The sequence below is a fragment of the Nicotiana tabacum genome, chromosome 16 (assembly GCF_000715075.1).
Source record: "Nicotiana tabacum cultivar K326 chromosome 16, ASM71507v2, whole genome shotgun sequence".
Lineage (NCBI taxonomy): Eukaryota > Viridiplantae > Streptophyta > Magnoliopsida > Solanales > Solanaceae > Nicotiana > Nicotiana tabacum.
This window is the reverse complement of record NC_134095.1, coordinates 56190868-56199092: the sequence shown is the minus strand read 5'-3', so window position 1 is coordinate 56199092 and position 8225 is coordinate 56190868. Positions and strand designations below refer to the sequence as shown.

Here is an 8225-nt window from a genome sequence, read left to right as displayed (position 1 = left end):
CATTCAAGACAATTAATATGCATTATTATACGAGTTTCGACATAAACTAAATCGGAATACTTCGATTTATGTTTTTAGAAAAGTCGAAAAATTGAAAATTTGATCCCGAAACGAGGAAACCACAACAATAGAAGGCTTGGGTTGGATGCGGGACCTACAATCGTATCTTTTTGTGTGATGGGTGGGGTCCACTCAAATTTTTTGGAGAAAAAGAGGGGGGGGGGGGGGGCGTTGTATCGTATTTTAAAAATGGGGCGTGGGTTTCTATTGTGGGGAAGAAGAAGGGCTCTTTATTTAACATGTATAGCGCGGTATAATATTGCGTTATATATAATGCGGTATTATACCGCATTATATATAACGCGTTATTATACCGTGCTATACTTTAATGGTAGAAAGGTATTTTGAGTCCAAAAAGTTGGCATTTAGGTTTCGGAATTACGAGCACTATTTACTTAACTAGTCTTAGGGTACGCGCTTTGCACGTGTACCTATATCAATAAATATATAATTTTAAAAAATTACGTAAATATTATTAAATAATGTGTTTGAGTTAAATATTAAAAAATATAAGTTCCTAAAATTAATGCATGTTAATCACATTAAGCTAGCTCAATAAAACAAAGAAATCCTACTCCACATAAGTTTTTATATACCTTATTATAATTTATGAGGAGTGAAATATCTTCTAAAAATTATTGTTATCTTTATTACCAAATACTATAAACAAATAACACATAAAAAAATAATTTTACCATAATTATGTAAAGATAACCAAATAAATTAAAATTTTGAATCTTTTGATCATTTAGAAATTTGCTGAGTGATGAAGTAGAAGTATTGCTCCTAGAAAAATATTGATAAATAACAATATAAAATTTTAAATAACCAATATTGAATTATAAAAAATAATGTAGTACTACACTAAAAATTATAGAAAGCAAATCATTTAAAGAAAAATAATAATGATAGCTTCTTTTGAATAGCTTTTGTCTTATGTTACATCCGTAATGCTTCAAACGTAGCATTTTAGCAATTTAACTTTTAATACTATATTATAATAAATTTTTGCTCTATCTTTCTTTCATGGCTGATGCTCTTTTTGTGAATAAATTTGTGTATATTAAAAGTTTTATCAACTTGATAAATAATTTTACTTACCTAATGATTTTGGGAAAAAATGGATTAATTTTTTTACTAATTTATTAATTCAAAGACTTGATTATTTGTTGAGATTTCATGCTTTTGTGATCGTGTAGAAGATACAAATTATTCTAAACTTTTTTTTTCCTACTCGAACAATATATTATTCGTGTAATATTTAAAAACTACATTTAGTAATTAAAATATATATTTAGTTAGGTAAAAAATCTCTTGCTTTTAATAGTACATCTCATTAGAATTGTAAGTTCCCCACTAAGAAGCATGAATGTGAAACATATTTCCATTGAAATTCGTCAGATATACAAGGAAAAGAAAATATTAATATTACTCCTATTTCCCCAAATAATATCTACGTTAAAGACCTTAATACAATAAATTTTGTCCATGGTTGAAAAGAAACTTACCTTTTACTTTTTATATTCTCTTCTTTTTTTCTTAATATATTTTATTCTTATTTAGTTGATTTCGAACTCCTAAATATTAGGTAATAATTAAATTTTTACTTGATTTTAAAGTGCTAAATATTAGGAAAGCAAACTTAAATTACATATATGTCCAACGTGAAACTTATTTTAAAAGGGTAAAAAAAGCGAACAACATTTTGCTAAGGGCCTTCGTGCTTTTAATATAGTACTAGTCTTAGTGTATGCGCTTTGCGCATGTACTTAACTCAATTTATTTTTGAGTCATAAAATAAAAATATAAGTTCTTGACAATAATAAATATTGGTCATATATAATTAATAAAAAATAAAACTTCTCCACAAAAATACTCAATCACCGGTCAAATAATTTAACTTAAATGCATTCCAAAAACACTACTAGAAAATGGCTATTTTGCGACTGTAAAAACAGTCAGAAAATGCTAATTTCCGACTACATTCAGACCAAAAAGTCGTAGTCGCAAAATAGCTAGTCTGAAATAGTTTGCGACCGAATCCGTCCGTAATTTGCGACTGCAGCGGTCGCTAAGGCAAAATAGAAAAAGGACTAATAAATATGCTAAAGTTTTTGACTGACGCGGTCGCAAACATGTTAAATTAAATTTTAATTTTATATTAACTTTTCCACTACTTCAGTCGCAAACGGTATATATAATTATAATAATATTTAGTTTTGTTTGAGTTTTTCCACTATGGTGGTCGCAAATCTAATTTTTAATTATTTATTTATTTATCCTTCCGACTACTGTGGTCGCAAATCTAATTTAAAACTATTTATTTATTTGTATTTCCGACTACAGTAGTCGCAAATGTTCCTGAATCTGGAATATTTTGATGCATTTTGCGACTACTATGGTCGGAAATAAGTCGGAAAACTGGGAATTTTATGCCAAATTCCAGCACTTTTAAAGCAATACCACCTACCAATTCAAATATACAACAACCAATTAATCTACCATGACAACCAATCAATCCACCATTGCAACTAATCAAATTCATAAAATGCAAAACATAAATATTTGTAACTAAAACATCCAAAAAGAGTTAAACATTGTGGCACCATTCAATCTAGTCTAAAATATTAGAATCATAGTCAAGTGTAAATATTACCAAGTCTAAACATCCAACTACAACAAATAATAATGTCTCAAACATCAATAACCATAACAAACTAAAACTCATTATCCCCGCCATCCTCGCCATTCGAAGGACCAAATGGACGTCCGTTCATAAATTTCTCCACTAGACTGTAATTTGTTAAAATTTGCGTGATCTTTTTTCCGTTCCTCCTTCAACACTTCAACTTCTTTTCGTAATGCTTCCACCTCTTCGTGATCTTGCGAATAACTCGCATCACTAGACAACAATGTCGTAGAACGACCTACAGAATATTGTGATCCAAGACCATAAGTTCTACCTTTCTTTGCGCCACCAACCACCTGCGTCCATATTGAAGTTACATTATTGAGTGACACTTGGGTTGAGCTACCATCCTCGGAATCGGGTTGACTTTGATGTCATTCCTCAAAACATTGCTGATAGGCTTCCTGAAATTATGGAGTCAAACCGATTCTTGAAGAAATTAAAATGTACGTTTCATAGTTTTCCGATGAAGCATGTATCTATAAAAATACAAACACACATAAACAAGGAAGGAAATGATGCAAGTATGATGAAAGTAAAATTTAAGAAGAAAGAAAAAACTTATACTTAAGCAACAAACATTACTTTTTCCATTTTTTCTAGCTCATGCTTCCTTCTTTTTCCTTTACTATTTCTTTCTTCCCCAATTAATGCCATGATCTTTCTTTATTTTTTTTGAATTCCTCCAATCCACTTCTCATTCATTAATGTCAAGAATCATTTCTTAGGGAAGCACTACAGGATCTTTTTCTCAAACTACTGCTACTTCTGAGAGCCAACATCCATTATAAAAGTACATGGATATGTGAGTCTACATGAAGAAATTCTGCATGCCAAAACCAGAGGCAACAGATGCACAATTACAAGCCAATATAGACTGGATATGTACTAATCAAGGTGTGGACTGGATATGTACTAAGAAGCACTTGGAAGTTGGAAATTAGAGTGATAGAAGATTATTTTATTTCCTCAAGGAAAATGCTTACAACAAAACCATGTTAACATCTACGAATTTTTGGGGATGTGTATCTAGACATAAATAATCACATGTTTTACAACAAAACTATTTTAACATCTACGAATTTTCGGGGATGTGTATCTAGATATATTACTTGATAGAGCAAAATTTGTTATAGCTGCATAAGTCCTTGGTGACTTAATGTATAACCAATTTTTGTATTCCCTTATATTTGAATGATTTGTTTATAAAAAAGTCCAACCTCATGAAAAATGCACTTATTCTGTGCAAATTTTCAGTCAGTGCATTTCTATGAAACAAAAGGAAGGTTAATGTTTCCATGCTTCTCCATCTGACGGATGACACAAAATACCAGGTGGCCTTCTATTTTCATAGTGCCATCTCATATGAGGAGCAAAGCTCATTGATGCATACAACCTCTTTAACGTAGGTATAAGGGGTAAGTAATGCATCGCCTTAATTGGAACCTTCTTCTTTTTTTATGGCTTTCTTGTAACGAGGTTGGTTATTAAATTTGCAATTTTCTAAGGCTACATCATCCTTATAGAATAACATGCAACCTTTCTCACAAGGTCAATCCTCTCTGATGAAAGTCCTAACTTAGAAACCAATTTCTTTGCTGTGTAGAAATCTTTGGGTAGGTCAATTTTATTCGGATTAAGTTCATTCATAAGGCCAATGATAGAGTCCATGCCTGCTTGAGAAATACTTGAATCTGATTTAATACTTAATAATCTAACTGCGACAGACAACTTAGAATGCATTGAGCCTTTATACAATGGACGACTTGCTTCCTCTAACTGTTCATAGAAGCGCCTAGCATCATCATTTGGTTCAGACTGAGCCCCCGGATGCATCACAAAAGCATCCCTAACCATTTCACTGAATCAAGAATTTTCAGCATTATTCTTTGCTAATGGACTACCCTCACTATCAAAAATTTTTGACAATCGACGTTACCAACACTAGCAACATCCTCTCCATGAATAGTCTACACGTAATAATTTTTCATAAACCCTTTTTTATAAAGATGAACTTTAACAACATCTGGTTGTAATAACTTTCCGCATTTGCATTTCATATAAGGGCACCCAATCACCCCTTCACTGAGAAATTCATGAAGTATTTTTGTTTTAGCCATAAATTCGGCAACCCCTTCTATAAATTCCTCCCTCAACCCACTACGATTAGGATAAGTTCGATTATACATCCATCTACGATGTGCAAGCTCCATCTACACAAAATAAATCCAAGATATGTAAAACAAAACATATTAATTAGTATTATGATTGTTTAACACAAGCCATCTATACAAATACATTATAATTACAAATACATTCTAATTGCAAACCACATTTTCTAAGAGATTCCATTTCGTAACTAGCTACTTACAATACTTTCCATGGAACTTATCTGGAAAACACAATCAGAGAAAGATGAAAAATTTATAGAAAAAAATAAAAATGTAACTAGGTACTTAAATATTCAGCACAATCTTAGTGCTGCTTAAACAATAAAATTGTACTTTTACCAATCAAAAAAAGAAAACATCTACCCACAACTCATATGTTAACCTATAAGTTTGCGCATATGATCTCACAGATGCAGCTGGGCAAATACACTACTTCTTTTTTCTGATAATAATATTTTCGGTGAGAAATTAATATTTTTCTAGTAGTGAGTACTGTATGTTATGGTTATTAGGTCACTATATACTCCGATCTCGTTGCATTTACTCTCTATCCTCAGTACCCCATATCATCTCACAACACTCATTTTAAATGAAATAAGACCTATAAACTTTCCTGATAAATTGAAATTTGACCAACATCTTTAAATTTTACTTGCAACTTAAAGGATCTAAAAAGGAAATAACAATTAATTTAATCAACCAATATAACTAAATTCTGTATGTTCAGGACTCAATATCTAAAGCATGAAGTACATTATGTGGGGGATTTTAACATTAGCAGTTTTCAGGAATACGAATGAGTATTTGAGAAAAACTCTAATATATAATTGAACTTCAAAAATTAATAAAGTGAGACTTGCCAAATATCATATTATGAGCAGGACATTAGCAGTTTTCAGGAATACGAATGAGTATTTAAGAAAAACTCTGATATATAATTGAACTTCAAAAATTAATAAAGTGAGACTTGCCAAATATCATATTATGAGCAGGATTTAGGAGATAACAATTTAGAGAATAGTTTACACCAATTTAGACGATAATTTATTCAATCAACTGAAACTTTTCTCTTCTTACATACTGAATATTATAAAAAGCTTCTCTTATTTGGAAGATAGAAAATCAAAGCAAATAGAAGATACTGAAATATAAGTGAAACAGAAATACAGTACGGAGAAATACACAACAACTTAACAACTCAAAAATACGGAACAAAACAAGAAAAACCACAAATAAATGAAGCATGAGGGATTTGATCAAACATACCTCGAATTTCAGCAAAGAAATTGGGTTCTGCGACCTCAAAAGAGAAACCTCCAAATTTGCAACTGATGGAAAAATGGATTTGAGAAACCCCCGAATTCAACTGACGGATTTGAGATATAAAAAGGGAAATAAAAACTTAGTGAGTGATTAGTGATTTACCTGGGACGAGAGATTGAAGAACGGTCGAGCAGAGAGAGAGGCGGTCGAGCAGAGAGAGAGATAAATGAAATTGGGGAAATAGGGGTTTGTTGTGAAATATTAAATTAATATTACTGACCATCTTAGTCGCAAACTCACTTAATATTCTTTTTATCATTTTGTATTTTAGTTTTGCGACCGACACAGTCGCTTAGTGGGTAACCTGATATTTTAACTTTTCAATGTCCGACTGAATCGGTCGCAAAAGTGAAGGCGGGAAATTGGCGCGCTGTTTTTCCACTGCCTTTATCGGAATAATAGTCGATTTTTCTTTTTAAAAATAAGTAATAAAAATTCAATTTTTTCCGACCACTGCTGTCGCAAAAGCAGTCCCATTAGCGACTACTTCATTTTCGGTCAGAAAATTCGGTCACAAATTGATGTTTTTCTAGTAATGAAAATGACTGAAGTTAGAACCGCAAGTGTGTATTTAGTTTGGCAGTATCATTATTCAAGTGAGATTAGTATTTAAATAATACTAATTAGCTAGCTTAGACCAATTTTTAAGCATTTATTTGCAATTATATTTTAATTCGAGAAGAAATATTTGTCAAATAGTAAGAAACCGATAAGGTGAAAAATCATCCATGCATGACATATTCCAAAAAAAAAAAAAAAGAAAATGATATTCTTTGTAAATCTCAAAAATTTAAGAATCACTTTGTACCATAAATAAAGTCTACAATTAAAATCCTCTTTAGATCAACTAAATTTAATACTATCTAGAGAAGTTAAAAGATATCATAAATTATATTGTTGGAATAATTGATAATTTTGTAATTTGTTATTGGTTTTTGCTCAATATTCCAAATAATTGTAATTGCTAATTTAAATCTTTGAAAACTAATATAACATAGTTACATAGAATACAATTGTTAGTGGAATAGTCTCCTGTATATTTTTCGATATTTTAATATAGAAGATTTTCACAAATATCAGAACATATACAAGTTTTAAAAAAGTCGACCACTACCATATTATCCAAAGCTAAACGTACTTCATCCTTCTTTAATATAAGGTAAAACATTAATGATTTTAAAGTAGAATATTTAATACAATTCAAATAAGGAAAAAATTTATAATAACAAACTCCTAAATGTTAGGGAATTAATTAAATGTCTATTTTTAAATATTAAAAAAATAATTAATTACTATTTTATCCAGTGTATGCTTTACTTTAAAAGGGTAAAAAAAGCGAACGACATTTCGCTAAGAGCCTTTGTGCTTTTAATATAGTACTAGTTTTTAGAGTACGCGCGTTGCGCGTGCATCCTATGTCAATGAGAATTTTTCCTAAAAAAATATTGTATAAAAATTATATTAAAAATGTGTTTATGTTATAAAAAAGTATAAATTCCTGAAATTGATGAAAGTCTATATTATATAGCTAACTCAATAAATAAAAGAAATTATAGCCCATAAAAGTTCTCAGTCATCATCCAATATATTCAATTTCACAAGCTATTATGCTCCCTTTTTAGATTCAGCAAAAACAAATAACTTAGAGATTTTAGAATTTCTTTGAAAACATTTTCAGAAAACTATTCTCAAGTTTATTCGAGAGGACACAAACATGGTTAGCTATATTTTATTCTTATTTTTTTTTATAGATTTCAAAAACATAAATTGAAAAAATCTTTTTATCTTTTAGAGATTTGGGAAAGAAGAGGTTGGTCCTATGACTCATGAAAACAATTGATAAATGACAATATAAAGTACAAAAATAACTAATGTTAAGCTAAAATTTTGTAATAAAAAAATATATGATTAATAAAAACTAATGTTTAGAATACTTTTACCAAATTTGAGTCTTAATACTGAAATTAATAGAATTAGATTCT

The 8225-nt window shown here is 30.1% G+C and overlaps 1 long non-coding RNA gene across 1 annotated transcript; it reads right to left on the bottom strand.

Annotated features, from left to right (window-relative positions):
* Positions 1–2668: 2668 nt before the first annotated feature.
* LOC107820347 (uncharacterized) lies at positions 2669–6483 on the bottom strand. Its single transcript, XR_001655909.2, has 3 exons — positions 6346–6483; positions 6187–6248; positions 2669–3153 (listed from the first exon to the last, which is right to left on the bottom strand). It is a non-coding gene; the product is annotated as an uncharacterized LOC107820347 (long non-coding RNA).
* Between the last annotated feature and the right edge of the window lie 1742 nt (positions 6484–8225).